Source organism: Triticum dicoccoides, chromosome 1A (genome assembly GCF_002162155.2).
Source record: "Triticum dicoccoides isolate Atlit2015 ecotype Zavitan chromosome 1A, WEW_v2.0, whole genome shotgun sequence".
NCBI classification, from domain to species: Eukaryota; Viridiplantae; Streptophyta; class Magnoliopsida; order Poales; family Poaceae; genus Triticum; species Triticum dicoccoides.
In genome coordinates, this window is record NC_041380.1 from 15,996,444 (window position 1) to 16,012,934 (window position 16,491).

Genomic DNA, 16,491 nt, shown 5'->3' on the forward strand with positions numbered 1-16,491 from the left:
GAACCGGGACTAAAGGTCTCAACCCCATTAGTCCCGGTTCGTGCCTCAAACCGGGACTAAAGGTCTAATCTTTAGTCCCGGTTTGAGGCACGAACCGGGAATAATGGTCATCGCACCCTTTAGTCCCGGTTCATGTCTTAAACCGGGACTAAACGGCCCGAGTGAACCGGCACTAATGCCTTAGCCGCACGAACCGGGACCAATGCTCACATTAGTCCCGGTTCTAGACTGAACCGGGACTAATGGGCTGAGCCGGCCTGGACCATAGCCCTGTTTTCTACTAGTGACGGTCAACGAAGAATATTCATTCTCCCAGAAAAACCCGATCAGACTCGGAATCCCGGTTACAAGACCTTTCGACAATGGTAAAACAAGACCAGCAAAGCCGTCCGATGTGCCGACAAATCCCGATAGGAGTCGCACGTATCTCGTTCTCAGGGCACACCGGATGAGCGCTCCGTACAACTAAAACCAAACCTCGAGTTTCCCCGAGGGGGCGCTGCAGAGGACTCTAGTTTGGACCAACACTCAGAGGAGCATTGGCCCGGGGGTTTAAAATAAAGATGACCCTTGAGTCTGCAGAACCCAAGGGAAAAAGGCTTAGGTGGCAAATGGTAAAACCAAGGTTGGGCCTTGCTGGAGGAGTTTTATTCGAAGCAAACTGTCAAGGGGTTCCCATTATAACCCAACCGCGTAAGGAACGCAAAATCAAGGAACATAACACCGGTATGACGGAAACTAGGGCGGCAAGAGTGGAACAAAACACCAGGCATAAGGCCGAGCCTTCCACCCTTTACCAAGTATATAGATGCATTAAAGTAAACAAGATATAATAATGATATCCCAACAATAATCATGTTCCAACAAGGAACAAACTCCATCTTCACCTGCAACTAACAACGATATAAGAGGGGCTGAGCAAAGCGGTAATATAGTCAAACAACGGTTTGCTAGGAAATGTGGGTTAAAGGCTTGACACGACAATATGGGAGGCATGATAAAGCAATTGGTAGGTATCGCGGCACAGCAAAAGAGCAAGCAACTAGCAAGCAAAGATAGAAGTGATTTCGAGGGTATGGTCATCTTGCCTGCAAAGTTCTTCGAGTTGACGTAAGCTTGATCCTCGTAAGCGTACTCAACGGGTTCCTCGATCACGTAATCGTCTCCCGATTCTACCCAAAGCAAGAACACAAGGAAAGGAAACAACAATCAACAACGGTGCAATGCGCAAGCAACATGATGCAAAACATGGCATGATATGCGGGATGTGATATGGCAATGTATATGCGTGCTCCGGAAGGAAAACATTGAAGCAGGCCTCAACTTGGCAAACCAAGAGTGCCGCTGGAAATATGAGTCGATTTCGGTAGAAATCGATATAAAGATCACCGGAATCGGATGCACGGTTTGCAAATGGCAAGCAAAATAATAATGGCACAAATTCGCGATTAACAGCACGATGCCATCTAAAATGCAACAAGGCCTCAACTTGGCAAACCAAGAGTGCCGCTAGAAAGATGAGTTGATTTTGGTAGAAATCAGTATAAAGATCACCGGAATCGGATGCACGGTTTACAAATGGCAAGCAAAACAATAATGGCACAAATCCGCGATTAACAGCACGATGCCATCTAAAATGCAACAAGAAACTAAGCTACTGCACTCTAACATAGCAAGAAAGCACATGGCAGTGATCTACTCAAGATGCTTGACAAAAGATGAACACTGAGCTATGGCTAAATCACACAAGAGCAGGTTCAAACAAGCATGGCAAAAGTGCAAAAGATATCAGCATTACAGACTTGGTGAAAATACTAACATGTCAGGAATTAACATCAGGAAGCAATGTTTAAAGCAAGATATCAACATGCTACAGGAACATAACATAGCAAACAAAGTCATGGCATGGATCTACTCAAAGCATATAACAAAAATCCCTTACTTACCATAAGCCAAAAGGGCACAAAAAATATGATGGCACCCATGTAAACATAGCAAGTTTCGTTAACAGATTCAGACTTAGCAGAAAACTGAACATGGCAAAAACAGAATTATGAAGGCCTCTTTGCGAGCTCGATTCACTCGTCACAAGGCATTGCATGACAAGATAAGCATACCACCAGCTAGAAGACATGTTCATGAAGTTAAACAAAGCAAGAACAAACTCATAGCATGCATGGATCAACTACAACAACCTTGGCAAAATTGATTAACACATAAACAATCTGCCAGGAACATTTTATAGCAAAAGTAGAGCAAGATTAAGTCATGCTAGGGCACTCCATAAATGCAAACAGGGGCATGGATGGATAGAGCACAACCATATGTCAAATCATCCTTATTGAACATACTCAAAAGAAGCATGGATCTCTCTGTAGCAATATGAATACATGGCCTAAAAATAACAGCAGGGAAATGACTTAGTGAAATTCCAAGTCCCTGAAATTAGCAATATTACGAGAGCTACTTTGCATGCATGTGCTAGTCACCACATTGATCACACAAATACATCACATACATCTCTGTAAAGATAGCATGGCATAGCCCAAAACACATGTAGAGTAGTGAAATTCCAAGTCCCTGAAATCAGCAATATTATGAGAGCTACTTTGCATGCATGTGCTGTTGGGGAACGTAGTAATTTCAAAAATTTCCTACGCACACGCAAGATCATGGTGATGCATAGCAACGAGAGGGGAGAGTAAGATCTACGTACCCTTGTAGATCAACAACGGAAGCGTTGACAGAACGTAGAGGAAGTAGTCGTACGTCTTCCCGATCCGACCGATCCAAGCACCGTTACTCCGGCACCTCCGAGTTCTTAGCATACGTACAGCTCGATGACGATCCCCGGGCTCCGATCCAGCAAAGCTTCGGGGAGGAGTTCCGTCAGCACGATGGCGTGGTGACGATCTTGATGTTCTACCGTCGCAGGGCTTCGCCTAAGCACCGCTATGATATGACCGAGGTGGAATATGGTGGAGGCGGGCACCGCACACGGCTAAGGAACGATCACGAGGATCAACTTGTGTGTCTATGGGGTGTCCCCTGCCTTAGTATATAAAGGATGGAGGAGGAGGAGGCCGGCCAAGGCTATTGGTGCGGCCAGGATGGGAGTCCTACTAGGACTCCAAGTCCTAGTAGGAGTCCATCAAGAGGGGAGGAAGGGAGAAGTAAGTGGAGGAGAAGGAGAGGTGGCCGGCCCCCTTTTACCTAGTCCAATTCGGAACAAAGGGGAGGGGGGGCGCAGCAGCCCCTTGGCCCTTTCTCCTCTTCCCACTAAAGCCCATTAAGGCCCATTGCTTCTCCCGTAACTACCCGGTACTCCGAAAAATACCCGAATCACTCGGAACCTTTCCGATGTCCGAATATAGTCGTCCAATATATCGATCTTTACGTCTTGACCATTTCGAGACTCCTCGTCATGTTCCCGATCTCATCCGGGTCTCCGAACTCCTTCGGTACATCAAAACTCATAAACTCATAATATAACTGTCATCGAAACCTTAAGCGTGCGGACCCTACGGTTCGAGAACAATGTAGACATGACCGAGACACGTCTCCGGTCAATAACCAATAGCGGGACCTGGATGCCCATATTGGCTCCTACATATTCTACGAAGATCTTTATCGGTCAGACCGCATAACAACATACGTTGTTCCCTTTGTCATCGGTATGTTACTTGCCCGAGATTCGATCGTCGGTATCCAATACCTAGTTCAATCTCGTTACCGGCAAGTCTCTTTTACTCGTTCCATAATACATCATCTCACAACTAACATATTAGTTGCAGTGCTTGCAAGGCTTATGTGATGTGCATTACCGAGAGGGCCCAGAGATACCTCTCCGACAATCGGAGTGACAAATCCTAATCTCGAAATACGCCAACCCAACATCTACCTTTGGAGACACCTGTAGTACTCCTTTATAATCACCCAGTTACGTTGTGACGTTTGGTAGCACCCAAAGTGTTCCTCCGGCAAACGGGAGTTGCATAATCTCATAGTCATAGGAACATGTATAAGTCATGAAGAAAGCAATAGCAACATACTAAACGATCGGGTGCTAAGCTAATGGAATGGGTCATGTCAATCAGATCATTCAACTAATGATGTGACCTCGTTAATCAAATACCAACTCTTTGTTCATGGTTAGGAAACATAACCATCTTTGATTAACGAGCTAGTCAAGTAGAGGCATACTAGTGACACTCTGTTTGTCTATGTATTCACACATGTATTATGTTTCCGGTTAATACAATTCTAGCATGAATAATAAACATTTATCATGATATAAGGAAATAAATAATAACTTTATTATTGCCTCTAGGGCATATTTCCTTCAGTCTCCCACTTGCACTAGAGTCAATAATCTAGTTCACATCGCCATGTGATTTAACAGCAATAGTTCACATCACCATGTGATTAACACCCATAGTTCACATCGATATGTGATAAACACCCAAAGGGTTTACTAGAGTCAATAATCTAGTTCACATCGCTATGTGATTAACACCCAAAAAGTACTAAGGTGTGATCATGTTTTGCTTGTGAGATAATTTAAGTCAACGGGTCTGTCACATTTAGATCCGTAAGTATTTTCCGAATTTCTATGTCAACAATGCTCTGCACGGAGGTACTCTACTAATTGCTCCCACTTTCAATATGTATCTAGATCGAGACTTAGAGTCATCCAGATCAGTGTCAAAACTTGCATCGACGTAACCCTTTACGGCGAACCTTTTTGTCACCTCCATAATCGAGAAACATATCCTTATTCCACTAAGGATAATTTTGACCGCTGTCCAGTGATCTACTCCTAGATCACTATTGTACTCCCATGCCAATTAGTGTAGGGTATACAACAGATCTGGTACACAGCATGGCATACTTTATAGAACCTATGACTGAGGCATAGGGAATGACTTTCATTCTATTTCTATCTTCGGCCGTGGTCGGGCTTTGAGTCTTACTCAACTTCACACCTTGTAACACAGGCAAGAAACTTTTTCTTTGACTGTTCCATTTTGAACTACTTCAAAATCTTGTCAAGGTATGTACTCATTGAAAAACTTATCAAGCGTCTTGATCTATCTCTATAGATCTTGAAGCTCAATATGTAAGCAGTTTCACCGAAGACTTTCTTTGAAAAACTCCTTTCAAACACTCCTTTATGCTTTACAGAATAATTCTACATTATTTCCGATCAACAATATGTCATTCACATATACTTATCAGAAATACTGTAGTGCTCCCACTCACTTTCTTGTAAATACAGGCTTCACCGCAAGTCTGTATAAAACTATATGCTTTGATCAACTCATCAAAGCGTATATTCCAATTCCGAGATGCTTGCATCAGTCCACAGATGGATTGCTGGAGCTTGCACATGTTGTTAACACCTTTAGGATCGACAAAACCTTCTAGTTGCATCGTATACAACTCTTCTTTAGTAAATCCATTAAGGAATGCAGTTTTGTTTATCCATTTGCCAGATTTCATAAAATGCGGCAATTGCTAACATGATTCGGACAGACTTAAGCATAGATATGAGTGAGAAAATCTCACCGTAGTCAACACCTTGAACTTGTCGAAAAACTTTTTGCGACAATTCTAGCTTTGTAGATAGTAACACTACTATCAGCGTCCGTCTTCCTCTTGAAGATCCATTTATTTTCTATGGCTTGCCGATCATCGGGCAAGTCAACCAAAGTCCATACTTTGTTCTCATACATGGATCATATCTCAGATTTCATGGCTTCAAGCCACTTTGCGGAATCTGGGCTCACCATCGCTTCTTCATAGTTCGTAGGTTCATCATGATCCAGTAGCATGACTTCCAGAACAGGATTACCGTACCACTCTGGCGCGGATCTTACTCTGGTTGATCTACGAGGTTCAGTAGTATCTTGTTCTGAAATTTCATGATCATCATCATTAGCTTCCTCACTAACTGGTGTAGGTGTCACAGAAACATTTTTCTGTGATGTACTACTTTCCAATAAGGGAGCAGGTACAGTTACCTCGTGAAGTTCTACTTTCCTCCCACTCACTTCTTTCGAGAGAAACTCCTTCTCCAGAAAGTTTCCGAATTTAGCAACAAAAGTCTTGCCTTCGGATCTGTGATAGAAGGTATATCCAATAGTTTCCTTTGGATATCCTATGAAGACGCACTTCTCCGATTTGAGTTTGAGCTTATCAAGATGAAACTTTTTCATATAAGCATCGCAACCCCAAACTTTAAGAAACGACAGCTTAGGTTTCTTGCCAAACCATAGTTCACATGGTGTCGTCTCAACGGATTTAGATGGTGCCCTATTTAACGTGAATGCAGCTGTCTCTAATGCATAACCCCAAAACGATAGTGGTATATCGGTAAGAGACATCATAGATTGGATTATATCCAATAGTGATAGATTGCACTATATCCAATAAAGTACGGTTATGACGTTTGGACACACCATTATGCTGTGGTGTTCCATGTGGCATGAGTTCGTGAAACTATTCCACATTGTTTTATTGAGTACCAAACTCGTAACTCAAATATTTGTCTCCGTGATCAGATCGTAGAAACTTTATTTTCTTGTCACGATGATTTTCCACTTCACTCTGAAATTCTTTTAAACTTTTCAAATGTTTCAGACTTATGTTTCATCAAGTAGATATACCCATATCTGCTCAAATCATCTGTGAAGTTCAGAAAATAACGATACTTGCCGTGGACCTTAACACTCATCGGACCGCATACATCAGTATGTATTATTTCCAATAAGTCAGTTGCTCACTCCGGAGAACGGAGTCTTAGTCATCTTGCCCATGAGGCATGGTTCGCAAGCATCAAGTGATTCATAATCAAGTGATTCCAAAATCCCATCAGCATGGAGTTTCTTCATGCGCTTTATACCAATATGACCTAAACGGCAGTGCTACAAATAAGTTGCACTATCATTATTAACTTCGCATCTTTTGGTTTCAATATTATGAATATGTGTATCACTACGATCGAGATCCAATGAACTTGTTTCATTGGGTGTATGACCATCGAAGGTTTTATTCATGTAAACAGAACAACAATTATTCTCTGACTTTAATGAATAACCGTATTGCAATAAACATGATCAAATCATATTCATGCTCAACGCAAAAACCAAATAACACTTATTTAGGTTCAACACTAATCCCGAAAGTATAGGGGAGTGTGCGATGATGATCATATCAATCTTGGAACCACTTCCAACACACATCGTCACTTCACCCTTAACTAGTCTCTGTTTATTCTGCAACTCCCGTTTTGAGTTACTAATCTTAGCAACTAAACTAGTATCAAATATTGAGGGGTTGCTATAAACACTAGTAAAGTACACATCAATAACATGTATATCAAATATACTTATGTTCACTTTGTCATCCTTCTTATCTGCCAATCACTTGGGGTAGTTCCGCTTCCAGTGACCAGTCCCTTTGCAGTAGAAACACTTAGTCTCGGGCTTAGGACCAGACTTGGGCTTCTTCACTTGAGCAGCAACTTGCTTGTCGTTCTTCTTGAAGTTCCCCTTCTTCCCTTTGCCCTTTTCTTGAAACTAGTGATCTTGTCAACCATCAACACTTGATGCTCTTTCTTGATTTCTACTTTCATCAATTTCATCATCATGAAAAGCTCGGGATTCGTTTCCGCTATCCCTTGCATATCATAGTTCATCATGAAGTTCTACTAACTTGGTGATGGTGACTAGAGAATTCTGCCAATCACTATCTTATCTGCAAGATTAACTCCCACTTGATTCAAGCGATTGTAGTACCCTGACAATCTGAGCACATGCTCACTAGTTGAGCGATTCTCCTCCATCTTTTAGCTATAGAACTTGTTGGAGACTTCATATCTCTCAACTCAGGTATTTGCTTGAAACTTCAACTCCTGGAACATCTCATATGGTCCATGACGTTCAAAACGTCTTTGAAGTCCCAATTCTAAGCTGTTAAGCATGGTGCACTAAACTATCAAGTAGTCATCATATTGAGCTAGCCAAACGTTCATAACGTCTGCATCTGCTCCTGCAATAGGCCCGTCACCTAGCGGTGCATCAAGGACATAATTCTTCTGTGCAGCAATGAGGATAAACCTCAGATCACGGATCCAATCCGCATCATTGCTACTAACATCTTTCAACACAATTTTTCTCTAGGAACATATCAAAATAAACATATGAAAGCAACAACGCAAGCTATCGATCTACAACATAGTTTGCAAAATACTACCAGGACTAAGTTCATGATAAATTTAAGTTCAATTAATCATATTACTTAAGAACTCCCACTTAGATAGACATCCCTCTAATCTTCTAAGTGATTACGTGATCCATATCAACTAAACCATAACCGATCATCACGTGAGATGGAGTAGTTTTCAATGGTGAACATCACTATGTTGATCATATCTACTATATGATTCACGCTCGACCTTTCGGTCTCCGTGTTCCGAGGCCATATCTGCATATGCTAGGCTCGTCAAGTATAACCTGAGTATTCTGCGTGTGCAAAACTGGCTTGCACCCGTTGTAGATGGACGTAGAGCTTATCACACCCGATCATCACGTGGTGTCTGGGCACGACGAACTTTGGCAATGGTGCATACTCAGGGAGAACACTTCTTGATAATTTAGTGAGAGATCATCTTATAATGCTACCGTCAATCAAAGCAAAAATAAGATGTATAAAAGATAAACATCATATGCAATCAAAATATGTGACATGATATGGCCATCATCATCTTGCTTCTTTGATCTCCATCTCCAAAGTACTGTCATGATCTATATTGTCACAGGCATGACACCATGATCTCCATCATCTTGATCTATATCAATGTGTCGTCGCGTGGTCGTCTCGCCAACAATTGCTCTTGCAACTATTGCTATCGCATAGCGATCAAGTAAAGCAATTATTGGACGCTTGCATCTCATGCAATAGAGAGACAACCATAAGGATTTTGCCAGTTGCTGATAACTTCAACAAAACATGATCATCTCATACAACAACTTATATCTCATCATGTCTTGACCATATCACATCACAACATGCCCTGCAAAAACAAGTTAGACGTCCTCTACTTTGTTGTTGCAAGTTTTACGTGGCTGCTACGGGCTTAAGCAAGAACCAATCTCACTTACGCATCAAAACCACAACGATAGTTTGTCAAATAGACTCCGTTTTAACCTTCGCAAGGACCGGGCGTAGTCACACTCGGTTCAACTAAAGTTGGAGAAACAGTCACCCGCAAGTCACCTTTGTGCAAATCACGTCGGGGAAACCGGTCTCGCGTAAGCGTACGTGTAATGTCGGTCCGGGCCGCTTCATCCAACAATACCGCCGAACCAAAGTATGACATGCTGGTAGGCAGTATAACTTATATCGCCCACAACTCACTTGTGTTCTACTCATGCATATAACATCAAACCATAAAACCTAGGCTCGGATGCCACTGTTGGGGAACGTAGTAATTTCAAAAATTTCCTACGCACACGCAAGATCATGGTGATGCATAGCAACGAGAGGGGAGAGTAAGATCTACGTACCCTTGTAGATCAACAACGGAAGCGTTGACACAACGTAGAGGAAGTAGTCGTACGTCTTCCCGATCCGACCGATCCAAGCACCGTTACTCCGGCACCTCCGAGTTCTTAGCATACGTACAGCTCGATGACGATCCCCGGGCTCCGATCCAACAAAGCTTCGGGGAGGAGTTCCGTCAGCACGACGGCGTGGTGACGATCTTGATGTTCTACCGTCGCAGGTCTTCGCCTAAGCACCGCTATGATATGACCGAGGTGGAATATGGTGGAGGCGGGCACCGCACACGGCTAAGGAACGATCACGAGGATCAACTTGTGTGTCTATGGGGTGTCCCCTGCCTCAGTATATAAAGGATGGAGGAGGAGGAGGCCGGCCAAGGCTATTGGTGCGGCCAGGATGGGAGTCCTACTAGGACTCCAAGTCCTAGTAGGAGTCCATCAAGAGGGGAGGAAGGGAGAAGGAAGTGGAGGAGAAGGAGAGGTGGCCGGCCCCCTTTTCCCTAGTCCAATTCGGACCAAAGGGGAGGGGGGCGCAGCAGCCCCTTGGCCCTTTCTCCTCTTCCCACTAAAGCCCATTAAGGCCCATTGCTTCTCCCGTAACTACCCGGTACTCCGAAAAATACCCGAATCACTCGGAACCTTTTCGATGTCCGAATATAGTCGTCCAATATATCGATCTTTACGTCTTGACCATTTCGAGACTCCTCGTCATGTTCCCGATCTCATCCGGGTCTCCGAACTCCTTCGGTACATCAAAACTCATAAACTCATAATATAACTGTCATCGAAACCTTAAGCGTGCGGACCCTACGGTTCGAGAACAATGTAGACATGACCGAGACACGTCTCCGGTCAATAACCAATAGCGGGACCTGGATGCCCATATTGGCTCCTACATATTCTACGAAGATCTTTATCGGTCAGACCGCATAACAACATACGTTGTTCCCTTTGTCATCGGTATGTTACTTGCCCGAGATTCGATCGTCGGTATCCAATACCTAGTTCAATCTCGTTACCGGCAAGTCTCTTTTACTCGTTCCATAATACATCATCTCACAACTAACATATTAGTTGCAGTGCTTGCAAGGCTTATGTGATGTGCATTACCGAGAGGGCCCAGAGATACCTCTCCGACAATCGGAGTGACAAATCCTAATCTCGAAATACGCCAACCCAACATCTACCTTTGGAGACACCTGTAGTACTCCTTTATAATCACCTAGTTACGTTGTGACGTTTGGTAGCACCCAAAGTGTTCCTCCGGCAAACGGGAGTGGCATAATCTCATAGTCATAGGAACATGTATAAGTCATGAAGAAAGCAATAGCAACATACTAAACGATCGGGTGCTAAGCTAATGGAATGGGTCATGTCAATCAGAGCATTCAACTAATGATGTGACCTCGTTAGTCAAATAACAACTCTTTGTTCATGGTTAGGAAACATAACCATCTTTGATTAACGAGCTAGTCAAGTAGAGGCATACTAGTGACACTCTGTTTGTCTATGTATTCACACATGTATTATGTTTCCGGTTAATACAATTCTAGCATGAATAATAAACATTTATCATGATATAAGGAAATAAATAATAACTTTATTATTGCCTCTAGGGCATATTTCCTTCATGTGCTAGTCACCACATTGATCACACAAATACATCACATACACCTCTGTAAAGATAGCATGGCATAGCCCAAAACACATGTAGAGCTCATGCTCATATGCAGCACACAATAATCATGGCAAAAATGACAAATGCTCCTAATCTGCTAAGAATCAGCATCTAACATTTTATAGCACTCTTGCATCAATGATTTGGGCATCAAGATGGACTCAAACAAGCATGGCACAATGGAACAAAATGAAGAGCACATCATGATGAACATTTCGATATATCGCACGTCAAAACGGAGCAGCACACAACAAGTTATGATGCGATGAATAGAGGCACATGATATGAGCATTTCGGGACTTAGCAGAAAAAAAACACAGGTGAGCGTAGAATAGTAAAATTCGCACGGGGCGGAGGATAGATGCGGGCTCACCATGGGCCCTTGGGCCGGATCGGAGTGGCCTGAGGGGGAGGCGGAGCTGGGCCTGGATCTGGGCCTCGGTGAGGTCGGGCCGTCCCAGCTTGATGCGGTCAACGCCCGGATCGGGCTCCTCCCGATCCCGCAAGGCGGCGGCGGCACGAGGAGACGACGCCGGAGCAGGGCGGCTAGGCGGAGCTCCGGTGAAGGACGGTCGGTGGCAAGGCGGGGTCCGGCGGATGGTGGATCCGGGCCAGGGGGTCCCGTTCCCGGGGTCGGACGAGGACGGTGAAGGAGCACGTGGGGAAGGCGGCACGGAGGTGCGGCGGCGAACGCCGGCGAAGGGCGGCAGTGCTGCGCTGTGGAGCAGCCGGCGAGGAGCGGCGGGATTCCGGCGATGTGCGGCAGCGGACGACGCGCGCGGGGCTCGGGGAGCCCGCGGGCGAGCGGCGGTGCGGTCAGGCCTGCGCGGGCCGGCGATAGGCTCGGCGGGCCACGTGGTGGAGGAGCGGGGCGCCGGGACGCGTGGCGGTGCCCGGTTGGGCGAGGGTGGCGGCTGGCTGATGTGGCAACTCACGATTGGCCGGGGCGACTTGGAGGGGACCGGCGGACATGTCCGGCGTGGCGCAGACGCGTCCGGCGGCGCGAGGATGAAGATGGCTAGGGTTTCGTCCGTGAAAATTCGGAGGGAGACACAAATATATAGGTAGGAGGGGGTAGGAGTGTCCAAATGGAGAGCGGTTTTCGGCCACGCGATTGTGATCGAACGGCCGAGAGGATGGAGGGGGTTTGGATGGGTTATTGGGCCACTTTGGAGGGGTGTTGGGCTGCAACACACACGAGGCCTTTACGGTTCCCCGGTTAACCGTTGGAGTATCAAACGAGTTCCAAATGGCACAAAACTTGACAGGTGGTCTACCGGTAGTGTAGCAAGGCCGCTTGGCAAATCTCAGTCCATTCCGAGAAAGTTTAACACCTGCTCACGAAAAGAGACAAAAGGGGGCACCGGAGGACATAGGAGTGTCGGATTGCAAAACGGACAACGGGGAAAATGCTCGGATGCATGAGACGAACATGTATGCAAATGCGATGCAGATGATGACATGATATGAAATGCATGACATGAACAAAATGCAAAGCGAAGACAAAACCCAACCACGAGGGAATATCGCATCTTTGGAAAAGGCAAGATTCGGAGTACGAATATGGAAAGTCACATCCGGGGTGGTACAACACTCCACCACTACGAAAGGATCCCGTCCCGAGATTTAGGATGGCACCGGAGGGAGAAGGAAGAGGAAGATAAGAGGTAAAACTAAGTTGCTTCTTTGACAAACGAGTGAAACCAAAGAACCTTGAGATGTTAAACAATTTGAAAGGAAGAATACAACGGAGATGAACAAAGTTGAAAACACTCCGTTAGAAAAGAGGAACATGGGATACAACGAGAACCAAGAGGTTTAGTGATAAGATAGATATTGAAACCACTCCGGTTAAAACTAGATAGAGAAGGAATAAGATTGATATAATTTGGGCAGCACTCCAACTGAAAGGAGAAGGAAAACTTGATAAGATGAAAAGAACTTGAAGAGATAACACAACACTCCAGTTAAATGGATAAGCAAAGGAAAGAAGAAGATCTTGGGAAAAACAAGATGATTGGTTGAAGAGAGCAACATCACAACGCCTCTGGAAGAAAGAATAGAAGATAGATCATTGGAATGAAAGAATGGAGAAGAAAATGTCAACTTCTGCCACAAAAGAGCTTGAAAAGGCATCCTTAGAAGAAGGGTCGAACGAAGTTGTTGGAAAACTAACAACGAAAAGAGTAAGCTTGTTGTGGGCTTATAGAAGACATCTCAAAATTATGAGGTGACAACCTGACACTCACCGAAAAGATTTGATTGGGAGCTAGAAAAGATAAAATCTTCTTCCATCGAGGTGATAAGAAAACTTGGATCATAGGTAATCACCACAAGGAGCAACATTCCCAATGGAAGGTTTTAGGTGAAAACTATAGCAAGATAACTCCATGGAAGAAAGTGATGGGTTTAAATACCTCATTCTTGTGAATGAAGAATGATATATTACCACCTCAAAAGATAAGGGAGAACAGTTGCACTCCGGATTGCAAGATGAAGAAAAACTTGAGCTCCTCTAAAAAGAATCTCGATGAACACTTCGAGAAGGAATTAAATCCTTGATGAACCATCATGTAGAGCCTCCATGAAGAACTCCGGTAATAAAAGAATGATCAAATGAAAGGAAAGAGAAGTTGAAAACACAAGGTGAATCCTTGCAATGATTTAGGTGAATCTCTGTGGTGATATAATTGAGAGAGGTTGGAACTCTGGGGAAGAAAAGATGAAACAATTGAAACTGAGAATTTGATGAGCCTCTGGATAAGGAATTAATCACTTGAATGAACAAGAATAAGAATTATGTTATGCGTATCCTTCACCAATTCAAATTGATGACAAACAACGGATTTGGCATACTACTTATTCTCGTAGAAAGGATTATGATAGATATGGCGCAAGCTTGGGAAGGTCTTCAACGAGCCACCGGTAGGATTTGGAAACAACGACTGAATTAATATGAAAATGAAGGAAGAAGAATCTTGAACAAACCACCGTAAGAATTGAAAATGAAAGTGGCAAAAGCACAAATCACCAAGAAGAATTTGAAAATGAACGAAGATACTTGAGGGCATTTAGATGCAAGTGAACGAAGAGATCCCGAGTTGATTAGCGGATACTTGAATGATGCACCGGTAAAATGTTGGAGAACAATAACTGAAAGCTGAGAATGAATAATTATGAGATGATGGGATCCGGATGATCGAGAAAGGAACGCAACTCCTGAAATGTGTCGGATGGGTGAAAAGAATTCTCACGATCGAAAACAATTATGAAAGGATGGCATCAAGCTTGAACTGAGAATCCACGAGAGAAGGCACAAGATTTAGAGGAAACACTTCTTCAGTCTTCAAATCCGAGAATGACGACGAGAAACACCACCAAGAATTGTTGAGGCACTCCGGAATGAAAATTAGAAAGGTTGAACCAACGATAAAAAGAATTTGAAAGCGATATTGTAGAAAGATATTTGACTGATCATAATTCATTCTTACGTCAAACTTCGAAAAGAATTTGAGAATACCTTCGGAAAACTAGAAGAGTCAGGTAAGATCCTGGGAAAAGACCTGTGGGTTAGGGCCCACTCAAAATAAACACCTTTGGAATGATTTTGAAGAGAGATCGCACCGGTTGAATTAAATGGATTGAATGAGATAACAACCTCGAAATAACTTGAATGGATCGAGAATGTAACCTGAGTCTTGTGAGATATCTTCAGCACACTGGAACAATTGAATAACGAGAAGTGGATGATTAAGAAGTGCACCGGCATGAGAAAACATTTGAAACAATGAAAGGAATATGATCAACACAGAACACTTGAATTGAACCCACTGGAGAAGAAAAAGAACGAAGAATGATGAACTTGAAGCTCCGTTAGCATCTTCCTGAGAATCACTGGATAAGAACATTGACTAAAAAGAATGAAGAGACTTCACATGAATAAAATGGATACTTGATTAAGAAATATGAATCCTTGAAGAAAAAGAAAAAGGGTGGGAGGGAGGGGAAACAAAGACAACTTGGGGCAGATGAAATGAACATCGTTGAGAAGAATTGATAATTGATCTTGCGGATGTTGAAAATGATCGGATCCACTTGAAGAGAAAATGCCGGTTGAAAAGGATTTACATGACAATCTCGATTATCATGAAGGATTAGTATTCACATAGAAATATGAGAACACCCTTTAGGCAAGGTATGGATTCCACATTTGACTTCGAAGCAACTCGAATACCACAACTCAAAACAAAACAAAGATTGGCTTGCAAATAAGCCGAAACAAACATATGATAGATCCCATATCGTATCATGTGTCTGTTGGAAAGATATTCTAGGAGCTACTTGAATTCCCACTTATAAACTCCCGAAACTTTCTGGTTATGCAATCAGGTGTTGGGGATACAGGGGAAGCATAATATCTCACCCAAAACTAGCAAATCCTATATCCAGTTGTATCCATCCTTCAACACATAACCAAGAAACCTTCGGAAATAATTTACCTCAACCTTCGAAAAGCCTTCGTTATACGAGTTATGGCAATACTCCCGAACTCCCACCCTAGTACTGGGTGGCGTCGAGGTTATCTCACCAACAACTGCATAAAAGAGATTTTCGATGTCGGCGAACTCAGGTATTCCAGAACTGCAACAATAAAATTGTGACGACAACACCTTGGAGCTCAACTCCCCGGGACACTGCCACAACCCCTAAATGTCAGGAGGCACCAAGAACAATGTTCTCGTCACAAAACCATCGGAACATTCCAAGATACCCGCGTGATCCTAAAAAAATTCATGAAATTTGAGGAGAGAAGAGTCAAAACTCTACGTCAGGAGGCCTCACCAGAGCGACGAAGGGACTGGGGAGTAAAAAGAATCCTACCCTCCGATATATATAATCCTATAGGACTCAAAACATTTTTCTAGACTCAACAATGCCATCGATTCGATCAAGCAGGGGGCTCCTAAGTCAGGGAAGGCTCTGATTACCAACTTGTAACACCCACGATGCTGCTATATCTCCCACGTGTCGGAGCACGACTTAGAGGCATAACCGCATAGTAGGCATGTCGCAAGAGGGGTAATCTTTACACATCCCATGTACTGAATAAGAAAGGGATAAAGAGTTGGATTACAATCGCCACTTCACACAATACATAAATATAGCATTACATCATCCAGATACAATCAAGGTCTGACTACGGAACCAAATAAAGAAAGACAACCCCTAATGCAAAAGATCCCCGAT